The following is a 13,991-nucleotide window of genomic DNA, read 5'->3' as shown; positions in this document are numbered from 1 at the left end:
CCAGAGAGAAAGAAAGTATAGGAAGGGTTACCAGGGGCTGGGGACAAAGAGGAACTGAGAATTGTTGTTTAAAATGATTTCTGTTTGGATGATGGTAATTTTGGGAGATGGATAGTGGTGACAGTCATACAATACAATGAGTGTGCTTCATGCTACTGAATTGTAAGCTTAAATCTAGTTAAAATAGTGAATTTTATGTTATGTATATTTAGCCACAATAAAAAAAATGCATGGAAATAAGGCATCTGAATCACTGTGTATAATAAAGTTAGACGCTAGATATAATTTGCAAGGACTTATAGAAATTATGGAGTGTGGGAGAGTATCTCAAGAGCCACCATTGAGTCCAGACCTCCGGTTGCACAGATCTGAGAGCTGGGGCTGGGAGGGAACGTGTCTCACCCCTAGGGATCTGGGAAGCCTAGTCCAGAGCTCTGAGATGACATGTGGCTGCCTCTCCCCAGAACAACCTTTCCTTCTTGTTCACAGTAGCATGCCATTGGTTAGATTAGCTTTGTGCTGAAGCCATGTTGCTAGGACCTTTTCATCCTGTAGTCTTGAATCCAGACAGTCTGTGAGTCAGATGGATACCTCACTAAGGGAAGGCCCCTAGACCTGGGGCCGATTTCCCAGCCCTGTGACGGGCTTCCATTTCACGGGAAAATTGTGTTTGAAGCTGAAGTGGTTCCTGGTGGCAGTTTGCAGCCCCCTGGCTCTCCCAGGGCGCAGACAGTGTCCCTTGCTGTGAGTTTTGCATTTGATGGGATCTGTCCATGCTTTTGAACCTTCATTCATGCTTAGTTTACATCTACTGAGTCAAGTGTACATACCATCTTACTGAGGGAAGTATGTATGTGAGAATTAGTCACGTGATGTTTGTAAGTGGTTTAAGTCCGCTTGGGAGGTAAACCCTCATAAAATGAATTTCGATAAACTTTCTATGGCCATGGAATCGCACAATTCTACCATATCATTATATCATAGAATCTCTTTTTCTATGATATTCTTTTATTTTTTTACTATCATGTATATCCCCCACCATCAAACAAGTTCTTAAGCCACGTTTGATTTTTTAAAAAGTCCACTTCGTTGGAACTAACACATTATATTTAATTTCACACGAGCTGTAGTCCCACTTGTAGACAATTTACCTACTTCCTGAGAGTAAATGCCGCACCCGTGCAAGGTTTAATTGTAACACATTTGTGCCCAGTGTCAGCATTAATAATTCTGGGTAGAGGCCGCAATGAAATGAAGAAATTGCCTGAGCTAGGGACCACAAATGCCTAATGTGTGAGACAGGCATCTCAGTGAAACAAGTGCATGACATACTTTTTCTTTCCAAATGAGGCAGCACTACAACTAAAAAGCCAGCTTGCCTTTCGCTTTCTAAAATATATCTTGCTGGAGACAGCGATTGCTTCATCGGATCCTTCACCCGCGGAGATGCCATTCGGAAAAGTCTAGCACGAACGACAGCCCCTCTGATGGATTTATAAGTGGCCCTCCCACACCGTCCCAGTGTGGAGCCAGAAATATCACCTTCAACATCAAGATTGTTCCAAGCTGTTTCTGTGGTTAGTCTTGTAATTCAGCTCACTGGGACGCTTGTTGCTGTTTAGTCCCTCAGTAATATCTGACTCTTTGTGACTCCATGGACTGTAGCCCGCCAGGCTCCTCTGTCCATGGGATTTTCCAGGCAAGAATATTGGAGCAGGTTGCCATTTCCTCCTCCAGGGGATGTTCCTGGACTAGGGATCAAACCTGTGTCTCCTGCATTGACAGGCAGTTTCTTTACTGGTCAGCCACCAGGAAAGCCCCATTGGAAATCGTAGGCGAAAGCACATTTCTCTTAATCTGAGGAGTAGGGTGGAAAAAAAAAGAAAAAACTCATAGAGGAGGAGGAAGGCAAAGGAGCTGAGTGGCTGGGGGAACGTCACAGAGGACAGCCTGGTGGTCCAAGGCTCTTGAGAATTAGACGTGTTGATCTGGTCTGAATGGAGCTTGGGCAGGAAAAGGAATAGAACTCATCTACACGAAAGTGACTGATGCCTAGGAGAAAAAAAAAAGTATTTAGTGTGGTAGGAAGGGTGATCAGGGTAATGGGGTGAAACCAAAAAAGGACGTCCTGGAATTTCATATTAGAAATTAACTTTCTAACAGGGATGTGTCTGTCAGAGTGTGAAATGGACTTATCAGAAAAAGAACTAGAGATGGGTTCTTCTGACATTGCCCAGAAGGTTAGAAGGAAAAGTTGATGAACAGGATGAACTAGCAAATAAAGCGTGTGTTGGTGGAGCGTTGGGCCAGGTGCGGGCCCGAGAAACTATATGGCTCTTTTGCAGACACCCCTCCAAGCCAAAAGATACTGGGGAAGTCAGGTTTATACTGCACCTCTGTCTGTGAATCCGGAGCTGTTTCTAAAGCTGAGCTTTTTGTCACCTTAACACCCGTCGTCCCAAGCTTGACCACCGATGTTCCTCCGAAAGCCTCTTTATGACTGTTACATCGTGTTATGGAGGTCACAACCAGGAGTGACATGAATGGTCATAATGGTGCACTTTTTCTGTTATTACACCTTTGGACTTTTCAAATAAGTTGCAGAATTGTCATTAATATCTATATATTTTCCGTGATAACAGTAGTTCATTAAAAGTACCCGGAAATGCCCCTGCTGGCTCCTGGCATGTTCTGGCTGGATTTGTTTTTTTTCCCCAGCAGGCACGGAGATTTATTCCCACAGCAGGGGTTTCCGGTGTCATGCTGACAGTCTTGAGACCATTCTCCCTGGCTTCGTGTGTGTACTGACTGGCTTTTAAAACAGTCCTGTCACAATGCGAGGTAGGCAAAGTCATGTTTCTATCACAAGGGAAGATCACCTTTTCCCGACTTGAAAGGATTCTGTGAATCACTCTTAGTTTTGACTATGCTGGGTCTTCGTGTGGGCTTTCTCTGGTTGTGGCTCTCGGGTCCTAGACCGTGGGGCTCAGTAGTTGTGACACACGGGCTCAGCTGCCCCACAGCAGGTGGGATCTTCCTGGACAAGGGATCGAACCTGCATCCCCTGCACTGGCAGGCAGATTCTTAACCACTGGACCACCAGAGAACCACCTACAATTGCTTTTTAAGAACGGCATGGAATAAGTATCTGAATCAGAGAGGAGGCCCGGGCTTCCTTCAGATTCTCTAGGCAGCAGCCTCAGTGTCTGGGTGGATTTTTCCTCCATCCCTCCTTCCCCGCTTGCTACTTTTCTTCCCAGATATCTCCCCTTCCCCTTCCTCTTTGTCCTCTTGCTTTTTCTCCTGAGTCCTCAGCTTCTCTTTTCTCTGAACTTTTTTCTTTTTTGTAGACAATGTACATAACCTGCTTAAAAAATATAAGAAAAATATTTTTGTGTTTTTGCTTAAAAAAAAAAAAAAGACACTAATTCAACAGTGAAACCACCCTGGATATATTCATCTACAAGAAGAGAAGACCAAGGGAAGCAGCAAATCACAGAAACACAATTATTTTATTCTTTTTTCCAATGATGGAGTGACTCAGAGAGGATGTCCCTCCCACCAAGCGGGCCATGTGTGGTCTGTGTTAGGTGGTCCCAGGGAAAGAGATGGGTCAGAGCTCAGGTGAAGGGGAGGAACAGAAAAGCCACGGTGCCCTGGGTGGTCCATGACTGTGTGCTTCCCAGAGCAAGACCGTGGGCCAAGCAGGGGAAGGCTGGTTAAGGAGAAAGGGTCCTCGGGCTCCCCTGGAAGAAATTTTATAAGCTGCCTGCTGCAGGGACAGGCTTGTCTCAAAACCCCACCTTCCCTACTCCCAACTCCCCCAGTTTGCTCTGAAAAGAGGCCTGAAATCCTGCTCTGAGAGTTTTATGAACACATAAGCCTCCTCCAGGTGTGTTCACTGCTGGTCTGGGAGGCTGAGCCCAGGGTCCTGATGCCCACAGGCCACCTCCCCAGTCTCTCCGGAGAAGGGTCAAGAGCTGGGGCTCGGCAGACTGGAAATGCAGTGCAGGTGTTAGGACTCGCAACAGGCCTGGAGGGAGTCCCTGGGGGGCCCTCAGGGACACAGGAGAGCTGAAGGAGGGAGACCCAGGCTCCCTAAAGTGCATGCTGGGGGAGAGGAGCCTTCCCCAAGTGGGAGTCATGAGCCTGCGGTCCGAATCTCTTCCGCTTAGTGTGAGCCCAAACATCCAATACTGAAGACAGTGCCCTCTTGGCTTTGAAAGGCTCCATGGGCAGGAGATGGCAACTCACTTCTTGAACACGGATGAGGTGTCCATGATGCTCCGGACAGGGTGCTCAGGGCTGGGAAGGCAGGTGTCCTGGAGAGCTTACAGTCAGGCCAGACACACACGGATCTGTGGACCAACAACCTCTGTGGAAGGCGCTGCCTGGGCTGTGGGTGGGGGCTGCTGATTTAAACAGTGATGAAGGCGGCGGCGTAGGAAGGCAGCGATGTGGGTTGTAGCAACAGAGGTCAGCCATCCTTCCCGACTCTTCACTTGCTGTCATCTGCAGCCAGTTAACCACCTCCCGCTCTCCACCCCAAGGCTTCCTTCTCCCTCAGTGAAGGTAACAAGAGAAGCAGCCTCAGAAGTTTGAGGCGAGTCAATATGGTACACAAAGCGCCTAGAACGGGACCTCAGCGAATGGTACTGTTGGTCTTTGTCACCTCGTGGTACCCATCCGTGCCTCCCCTGGAACTGTGGTGAGGCCCAAGCTCCTGCTACCTGAAAAGCTGCACACTTGTGGGCCCATCTATCAGATTTTAACCCAGCGCCAACTCAGACCAAACACCATGCTGTGAGAGGATAAGACACAATCGAGCCGGACCGAGCCTGTCTCGACACTGGTCACCCAACTTCTCGGAGGCCTATGTGTCGAGGTGACAACATGTCCCAGGGAGAGGTGACAGGAGGTGACTTTCAAACCGCAAAATGACATTTGAACTTCCATTCAAATGAGGGGTGGTAGCATCTAAAGAGAGAAAGGCTCACTCCATCTCCACCAGTTTGCAGGGCCACGGGCACCAGCAGGGCCCGAACGCTGGCCCCCGGCACAGAAGGCACGCAAGAGAGCTAGGGAAGCCGCGTCCAGGGCACCGAGGTGAGTCTGGGTTTGAGGACAGAGACTGGGCTTTGCTTCCCGTTGGCAAGAGGCAAATATAGATCACTCCAAACGCTAGGCTTCTCACTGAATCTGAGTGAAAAATCACAATGGTTTCCAAGCGACTCCTGGAAATAAACTGTGGGTGAATAGCATCTACTTAAAGCCTGGAAACCCAGCTTCCTTTGGTTTGTGTTTTTAAATGCTTTGTCAATGTGGTTTGCTTCTCTCCAAGAACAAAAAGAAAAAAAATAGTAAATAAAGGCTGACAGCGGAGTGAGATCTACAGCTGAGCTCTGCTAATTGTCCGCCGTCACCTGGGGGCAGGGCGGTGCGGGACGAGGACAGTTGGTGCAGACACGAGATCTGTCACAAAGGCACCAACCCCAGTGTGGAGAAGAAGACGCATCTCATCAGGGGGGAGTACTGCCAGCCTGCGGACGGAAAATGCCAGTGAGGGTGTTTTGAAGGATTGCTTCTGCCTTGTCACCGAATGGAGACGTTTGTGCTTGTTCACTGCCAAGTGTGGACGGCGGCTGCTCTTGTTTCTTTGAAGTGATTAGGGCTCCTTGCCTAGAAGCAGGCGACCGACGGCAGAAAGCAAGCCTGGCGGGAGTGTCACATAATCAACACAGTGGGAACGGCGGCAAGGACAAAGGCAGCCCAGGAGGGAGGCACACGCGGCAGGGCCTGTCACCTCCTGGCCTTTTGGTCTGTGACAAAGGCCACAGGCCACTGGGAAGGGGCCTGCCAATGTGGGAATCCCTCTGATGTGCTGAAATGTTTGAAGATTTCACGTCGGATTTTGCAGGCTTGCCTGCCCATTCTAGAATCGTGCCATCAAAAGTGCTTTAGTGCTGTTCCATAACTCCTTTTTTCTTGATCTGTCCTTCTCAAAACCAGTCTGTAAAGGAAATTGGCTGATTAGCTGTCCCTGGGACCCTTGTGCGCTAGCTTTGAACTTCTGTCTGGAGGTCAAAGGAACAGGCAGGACGAGATCTCTCAGAATCCAGAAGCAGAGGCCCCTGGGTTTGGGGAACAGGGAAGCCCCTCTCTCCCACCCCTCCCCAGATTCCAGCTTTCCTGGTGCTTAGGCACTGGTTTTGGTAATTTCCCAAAGGAAAGCCACCACCCGGGCAAGAAGAGAACTCTTAATAAATGAAGCCCAGTTGTTTTTGAGTTTAGAAAAGGAATCAAATGGCTGCTTCTCATTAGACACAGAGCAGAAGACAGGACACATTCTTGTCCTCTGCTTGTTCCTCAGGGCCCTGTTATGCTTCCTTTTCTAGCTGCTGTGTCAGACCCTGGTGGGGATTTCCTCTGGGCTGGCTCTCCTGGGGTTGAACAACAACCTATATGGACAGATTTTATGCTACATCTTAAAAAAAAAATGATTAACAACAAAAGACTTGGGTTTGGGGAGAAGCCCTTTGTAAAACAAACTATGAAAAGTAATTGATGAGTAGTGGCAGTCTTTGAGAGCATTTTTTCTGTACCCCTTTACAAATTCTGTTTCTAACTGCATGTAAATTCCTGAATTAATATCCTGACGCTGGTACCCTTTGACTTCTACAATGTGAATTAAGGTAGAAAGTTCCTGAGAAACAGAGTTCTTACTTAGAATGTACATTTTGGTCCTGTAACATCAACGACCATTTCCCTTTCATTTTGAAAGATGTGTGTGGTCCCAGGCATGAGGTTGTGTGGTTCAAGCGTGCTGTTGGCTGCAAATTTCACTTGGGTCTGCTACGGCTTCTCTCAAGCTGAATTTGTCTTTGAGCTTAATTTTCATTTTCAACAAATTAGACAAGATGAAAAGTGATCTTTGGGAAAGAGTGAATGAGTGACTAACAGATTCTTTAAACTCATTTCTTGTGCTGGTGCAATGGTGGTGAATCACTAAACCATCTCCATAAAATGTAAAGCACGAATACATGGTCCCCAAACAGACTGACACGACTATCAGACCACGTTCCTGATGTGAAGATGTTTAAAGGCTGATGTTTTTCTGGGATATTTTACTGCTCCTTCGCGGGGACTTTTGCTGAGACAGTTTTCATCGTGGTAAAACTTCTGGTCTCACTGTGGGTTTTCCTTGAAGTGGACACTGTCAGGTGTTAAGCGAAGGACAGTTCTTCTTATCAGAATGTTGTTTCCAAGACATGCTGCGTGAAGCAGTGAGTTAGGGTTGGGACCCCTCTCTATTTCAGGAAGCATCATGCTCCTCTGAGCTCAGTTCACCGTGGTTTGCTGGTTCTGCCACAATCCCTGTAACCCAGTGTGAAAGTGGGCTTCAATTCCACTTTGTCACCCTTGGCCCCACTTTCTTTTTAGTCAGTCTTAAGTAAGGAAGTGAGAGGACACGGAAAGGATCTGTGTTCAGTAAATAAGAGTTAAATCTTTGCAGATTTCTAGGCTGGAAATCAACAAACCAAGATCTGCTCACAGAAGTGGTTACCTCTAAACTAAGTATAGGCTGGAGATAAATCTGACAACCTCTGACATCTTTAAATGTCAAATCCACCGCACGGCATAGATGACATTGTACCTAATGATCGAACTCTCTTTAAAATATACTTCATGTAAATACATTTTTTGTGAAACCACAAGCTATTTCTCTCAGTTTTGTTTTCAGTTGGCTTTGATAAAGAGATTGGTTGGCATCTTACAGCTAATTAAACAGCTTTCAAGCCAACATCAATGAAGGATTTTTAAACTCAAAAATATACTATGCTATTCATGATCCAGGGTTATTCACGATGCTTTTAATGATGCTAACAGACCCTGTCAGAGGGAGAATCATTTAGCTCAAACCTGAGTTTGCAACACACATCATCCTATTTCTGATGCTATAGACACAGGGTCTGATCTCTGTCAATTCACCAACATTTAGGTTGAATTCATACTAACAAGAAAAAAAAATTGTAATGCCTGTGTTCCTTTAGATTTATTAATATTTAACATATTGCATATTTCCAGTACTTGTTACATATTTCATTGGGGACTAGAGAGCTATTTGGTTTTTTCCTTGTGAAAAATAGAAAATGCAATGTGAGAGACCTTTGTTTTCAGGGCAAAGATTCTGAACTTTTTTTTTCACCCTTGTCTGTCTGGTATTTTTATTTTCTTTTTTCCAGAGGCAGTTATTTCTGGATTCTGGAAAATTATTTCTTGCTTTCAAGAAAAAAATGGTTTGGTTTCTAATTTTAATTTTACAGTAGAACCTGTCCTAACTTTTAAAGCCAGATTGCTCTAACAAAATTGTTGTCATTTCATACACAACAGATTGACTCCCAGTAAAAATGTGTATCTAAAAAATGGGGGAGAAAACCCTTACTTACACCTAGGAATGCCTCCAAATATAACAATGGTATTTCAACACCTTGGTGTTAACACATGCATTTTGTAAAAAAAAAAAAAAAAAAAAGAAGAAGAAGAAGAAGTTAGCTAGTTGTAGGTGAAGTAATTGTGCTGAGAACATGAAATTTTCATATGGTAGAGTCTACCTTTTTGATTTTTACACTTGTCAAAAAAGTGGGAGTATTTTTTTAAAAAAGTGCTTTGAATCTTTCTTCCATGAAAGCTTTTGTCCTGTGCCACCCTGCTCATGAGAAATTCCCAGGTTACAGATACAACTGAGGGTGAACTTGAATTTGTTCCGTGAGCACGGCCTTTTTTACTTGTGGTAAAAGAGTTTAAATGACAACGGTTCTGAAGAAAGTGCTTAAAGACCAATGTCATGTTTCACTCTTTCCAGATGACTAAAATCACCCTCATTTCCCAAGTCTTATGTCGGGGGAAGGGGAGATATGTGGTTTAAGAGTGGCAAGTATTGGCTAAGGTCAGGGTTTTTCTGAATGTGAATATTCGATTATGCTGGTTAAGGGTGAGGGCAGATATTCTAGGGTAAAAGACTCATACAGAAAATGTCTGAAAGTAACAAATTCAGGTGATTACCATAGCCTTCTTATTCCCTGTCATCTTTCATCGTAGGGTTCATTCAAGGTTTTTTGGTTTGTTCTAAAATGCTGTTGCCTTACGCAAGTCAGGCTGCTTGCTCTCAAGTATCAGAACAGTCCCATAATACTGAAAGAGCTGGATCATAAAATCATAAAGTGTGTAAATTCTGAATCACATGTTTTAGGTCTGATGTCAAAAAGCCTAACCAGAAAATGTTATTACATTGATACTGTGTTCGCTTCAAGTTTCCCCAAAGCTATGCTGATCACTCTCTGAGAATGCCTGAAACTCACCACAAATGAGTTCATCCTTAAGGACTGAAAATTCCTCCTGTTAAGTTTTCTGTCCATCAGTCTGTGTTCTTGCTGAGTTGTGCTATTTGTTTTTAGTTCTTTCACTGTTTATCTTGCTGCCCTATGTTTTAGGAAGAAATGACTTCTTACTGTCTGTGGGTGTTTACTTTCTTTATTATCTTAAGAATTTTAATGTAGGAATAGATTAGGAGAATATATATTTGTGCAAAGAACTTGGTGAGGGGAGAATGAACTAAGTTTTAAATTGTTTGAAATCAGGGGACTGCTGGACTGGATCTTTTGGGGTTTTTCAAATTGTTCCTCAATTTAATTAGCCAAAGCCCTGAGTAGTATTTCTTTCTGCTATAGATGTTGAAAACATATTAGCTTTTCTAAATGTAAATAGCAAGGACTCTTAGTATTGCTTGCAAAATCTAGAAATATCTGCAGGCTGTTGTGAACAATTCTGTCTCTTTATGGGGAGTTGTTTGGGCTTTTTAGAAACTCATTAAATTGATTGTGAGTGCCTGAGTGTTATCAGGAAAAGGAGCTTTAGAAAATGGTTTCAGAATGTGTCATTTTCTCCTTGGTTTAATCTGAGATAGTGTGTGGGCATGCTGATATTTTAAAAGGCTAAAAATGTACATAATGCTGTGCCTTCAAATATGAGATAGGATTGCAAACAGAGAAGAGTTTTCTTAAGTCTTCTGTCAGAAATTCTGCTTTTCTTCCAGCTAATGCTTCTTGGATTTTTAGCAAGGAGTCTTTCATCCTTGTTTCATCTTCAGTTTGTTGTTGGAATTAAGCAAAAACAAATTTTGAAAAGCCAGGTTAGCTTTCTCTCATTTTGATCTGAATACTGAATGTTTCATCAAGTAAAACCCTGTGTTTTCATTTTAACTAGTTCATTTTTTTTTTTTAATGAAATGATTTGTGGTAGAAGACTGCTCTTTGGTTTCAATATTAATATATAAGATGAACTACGTGGGTGTCATTTATTTTCAGTAGTAAATAAGTGCTTAACCGATTCTTTGCCTTTAGCAGAATTTAATTGACTCCTTTAGAATTTGGCTGTGCAGGTTCAAACAGTATTTGATGTGTGTGGATGTAAAATAAAAATTACCTCTTGTGTCATTAAAAGCTCTTTTCATGGTGTCCTGTGGTCAGAATCGGGGAATGTTGTGTAGTTGGTTTCAAAATCCAGTCAGTAGGTTAATCATTAATTATTCTTTTTTCCAGGAAATTCTGCTTAGTTTATTTCAGAATTTGAATTTGCTCGAATTCTTGTTTTTAATCTTTTATGTGTGTGTCACTTTAACCTTAAAAAGGGGTTAATGTAGCCAGATTAGGTACCTTTCTGTTTGTATTGTGGCTTCTTCAATTTCTCATAAACTATTTGGTAGCTAAAATGTTGAAAGCAGTTTGGGAACAAAATGTCTGCTTCAACCATGACAAAATTGGCCACAATTTGCCGATTGGGCTGATAACAAAAGCCAGCAACACAAAATAGGTAGAAAAACAGTTTGTTCGGTGATGTGAGACCACTGCAGGACTTTTTGCATGTTATTTTTTTCATTCTGCTGTTTATGTTGTGCCGGCAGAACGTGGAGAGAGATTTTTGCTCACCCATGATTTTGATTAACCATTTCATCCAGAGGATTTCTTTGAAAACTTCAGAAAACAAGCTGCTTACCTGGCATCTGAGACCCATTTGAGTTAAAATCCAGCTTTGCATCTCAACCCCAGGTTTCATCCCAGCTCAACTGCTTGGAAAGTATCTCAAGGCTCAGAATTGGATGTTTTCAAGAAACTCTTCAATTCCCCTTTTTTAAAGACTTCAATATGGAAATATATGGCTGGGACTGCATTGCTGCAAGTGTAAAACAAAATCATGAAAGTTTGCAGCTTTAAAAAAATAGTTCTCTACCTGAGCCTACAGTGGACCAAAGTTTTAACGACTCAAAGTACCCATTGCCTCTCATGTAGCTGTTACAGGCTGTAAACAAATATTAATGTTTGACATGAGACAATACATTTTTTCAAGTGATAGGATGAGATAACAGGACCGTCTCTCTCCTCTCTGTTGTTTTGAATTCTCATGACTTGAGTGTGTGTCTGATGCTGTTTCTTTTTTCTTTTTTTGTCTGAAAAATCAGATACTCCAGGGCAATAATTAGGATGAGGTTTATGTTTCTACTTATCTAATCTTTGTTTTCACAAATAAATACAAATAACTCAAACTGAAACTTGATGGCTTTGGTGATAATAAAATAGCAGCCACGGGGAAATTTTCTTCATTTTAATGTTCTTTCACAACCCACATTCAGTTTCGGTAGGAAAATTATTAACCTTTTCAAGAGCATGCTAAAACATGGTTCACAATAGACGCCTGAGTATGATTTGCAGGTTTTGGTTCTATTTTGAGATTTTGGGGTGTGCAGAGTTTTTTTTTCTTTTTCTTTTTCTTTCTTTCTTTCTTTTTTAAATGGCTTTCTTTGACAGCGATAGTCATGACTTGGAGTCATTTCGTTGGTGTATTTCCAGTGTGGGCACATTGAGAGCGTTTGTATTTTTTTTTTTTTTTTTTTTTTATGATGAAGAGGGAAGATTCCTGTTTCCTATCCTCTTACTATTTTGTGCTATGAAAGAGGAAATGTTCTTGAGTCTCATTGTTTTTCCTCATTTGAATTCTTGGGTGGATATTGTGAGTTCCTGGCCCCCATTTGAAAAAAAAAATCCATTTGAGCCATATTCAGGGAGGGCAGATGGCCCGGGTTTAGGGGTCCTACATGAGTCCTGTCTGCCTTGGGTGGCCTCATGTCCATGCCCTTGAAACCAAAACAAGGCTGGCCAGTTTGGGTTTGTGGTCCTGAAGGGGTGCCCAGCCACCGGCTTGGGTGGAAGGCCTGGGATGGTGGGGTCTGCCTAGCTGACTGCTATTAGCTTTGGAAGGCACGTGGGGTGCGGTGAGCATGATCTGGTCTTGACCTGAAACACACAAAGGGCAGAACGTGGGACAGCAGGGGCGGACACGGGGGATGCTCTCGGAGAGCAGTTTCCGTTTTAGGCGTCTTCTTCTCCAGGTCTGGCTGGGACCGCCAGCCCCGCCTGGAGGGCCCTGGATGGGGCGCCGTCCTCCCTCTGTGTGTGGCAAGGCTGTGCCTCGGGCCTCACGGTCCCTTTCTCTCCTGCAGCCCCCCACTTTGTAAGTCCCCACCTTGGCCCAGTGCCCTTCCCTACCTGTTCCCACCACCCCTGCGAAGTGGGAATGGGGACTGCAGGGCCTTCCCTTGGTTTGTATCCAAGGCTGCCACTTTTGGCGCTGTAGCCTGGGGCTGTGTTTTTCTTCTTCTTCTTCTCATACTTCCTGTATGAGGTTAGTTTTTTTAAAATGATAAACAAACTATTTTTTTAAACCTTTTTTTTTGACCTGGTCATGTGTTGCCAGCTACCTATCCGGCTGTGAGCCTTCAGCCGTCAGCCCCCTACCTGTGCACCACCGGGCGTGAGCGGGGTTCCAAAGCAGAGGGGGTCTGTGCTCCCCTCTTCTCTCAGAGTGGCAGTCAGGTAAAGGCACTCTCAGGTCTCCTATTTGAGAGCAATACCGATAGACATCATGGCTCAAGGATTCTCCCCAGGCAGAGAGCGTGGGGGAGAGGAAGGCAATGTGTGGGAGGAGAGGGCTTGGCCAGGAAAGAGACGTGATGTGGTAGGGGATTCCCGGGTACAGGTGTAGAATCCCACGGTGTCAGTCCCACGCTCTGCAGACGCGCAGCGTCTGGGAAGGAGGATTACGGAATGAGCTGTGCCGGCCTTTCTCCCCAGGTCAGCCCAGGCCGTGCTGCCGGTCTCAGCTGGCTTCGGGGCTGCCGGTTCTCTCCTCCCACTGCGGCATCTCAGGGCAGAGCCATCCCGTGAGGAGCCTGGCGCCAGCTGACCAAGCAAAGAGCATCAGTAGACAGCTGACCTGCCGTGGCCATGAGCCCACGGCCCGGGTATCACGTGCCACTGGTGATACTCGGGTGTGTGTCACAGTCACTCGGGCATTTGTGAAAAGAGACATCCCTGGGTTCCATTGCCAGAGTTTCCGATGTAGAAGGGCTAGGGCACACCCTGAAAATCTGCATTTATGAAAATTCTCAGATGATACTTTTGGTCCAGAGGTCCATATTGAGGACCATTAGTTAGGGCCATGGGCCAAGGGTGATTGGAAAACCTAAAGGCCTAAAGATTATCTCTATTTTCCCCTTTAACGCTGAGATTCCCTTCATGTGTTCTAGTCCAACTTTAGTGGTAAAACCAGCTTTAGCAAGGTTACCTGTAACTTTGACATTTTACAATGTCAACCATACTATAGATCTGCTAAAATGTTTTTGAGGTTTAATTCTTTGAAAACAGGATTTTTTTAGTGGATAGAGAAGATGACCAAGGGGAGGGGGTGGTATTGACTAGACCAGGAGATAGTTGAGTGAGGCCCAGTCCTTGGGCTGCCCACCCTTGTCTCCATTCGTGGAAACATTTAGCATTAACAGAGGGAGGTATTTTGTGGGTCCCTTTTGGTACCAGAAGGTGGACAAATTTCCGAGATCTTCGGGGCTCAGGGTGAATCACCAGTGAAACTCCTGTTCATCT

This window comes from Capricornis sumatraensis, chromosome 1 (genome assembly GCF_032405125.1).
Source record: "Capricornis sumatraensis isolate serow.1 chromosome 1, serow.2, whole genome shotgun sequence".
In the NCBI taxonomy this organism is placed as follows: Eukaryota; Metazoa; Chordata; class Mammalia; order Artiodactyla; family Bovidae; genus Capricornis; species Capricornis sumatraensis.
This window is presented reverse-complemented; position numbering follows the sequence as displayed.